Source organism: Myotis brandtii, unplaced genomic scaffold (genome assembly GCF_000412655.1).
Source record: "Myotis brandtii unplaced genomic scaffold, ASM41265v1 scaffold5474, whole genome shotgun sequence".
Classification (NCBI taxonomy): domain Eukaryota; kingdom Metazoa; phylum Chordata; class Mammalia; order Chiroptera; family Vespertilionidae; genus Myotis; species Myotis brandtii.
In genome coordinates, this window is record NW_005370027.1 from 23,370 (window position 1) to 24,073 (window position 704).

General features: G+C 53.8%; 1 protein-coding gene across 2 annotated transcripts in view; it reads left to right on the forward strand.

Moving 5' to 3' along the window:
- Positions 1–493: 493 nt before the first annotated feature.
- The window catches only part of KAZALD1 (Kazal-type serine peptidase inhibitor domain 1), a 4,735-nt gene continuing 4,524 nt past the window's right edge, over positions 494–704 (forward strand). The window contains exon 1 of one of the 2 annotated variants that reach the window (XM_014549347.1): positions 494–598. The gene's annotated coding sequence lies outside the window, so the exon portion shown is untranslated. The remainder of the gene's footprint in view (positions 599–704) is intronic. The other variant, XM_014549346.1, reaches the window with a different exon arrangement.

A 704-nucleotide genomic window follows, 5' to 3' on the forward strand; every position in this document is an offset into this window, starting at 1 on the left:
GGGCTGTCAGGCGCGGAGCTAGGTTCTCAAGATACAGTGGTGAGTTAGACACGATTCCTAATACCAGACGCTTGGAGCATAGCAAAGACTGAACGTCAACAACCGGCTACAATAAAGTGCGGTAAGAGAAGAGGTTCAAGGTCTGTAAAGTTTGTTGTTTAAATACTGGCGCCAAGCCTTAGAAGCGGGTCACAATTCCTTAAGCGACCGGACTGCTTCCGCTCGGTATCCCGGGCAACGATCTCCATCTCAAGGTATTTTGTGTAAGTCAGAGCCAGAGGCGTCTCCTTGGGTGAATGGCTCTATTAGCCGCCGCCGCAATTTCAATCTCTACCCCCTAACCCCACCCCCCGAGAGGGGTTCCCGCAGTTCTATAGTTCACTTCTGCCCCAGGTTCACACTTGAGCTGCCCTAAGGCCCAAAATAAGGAATTACCCACAAGTACCAACCAAAACTGGCTCCGCCCATTCTTTTTCCGGTTTAAAACCCGCGGGCTTTTCCTGTTTTGAATTCCTAGACTTCCTGTTCTAATTCTCGCGACAGTTTCTAGACAACACGTGAAGTTCGCTTCCCGTCCCTCTTCTGAGTTGGAGACCAGGTAACAGGGCACCTGTCTCCGCGCACCTGATCAGCCCCTTCCGGCCGGGACTGGCCTGTGCGCTGCTGGGGAGCCCCGAAGGGGAAGGGCTGGGACCAGCGCGGGC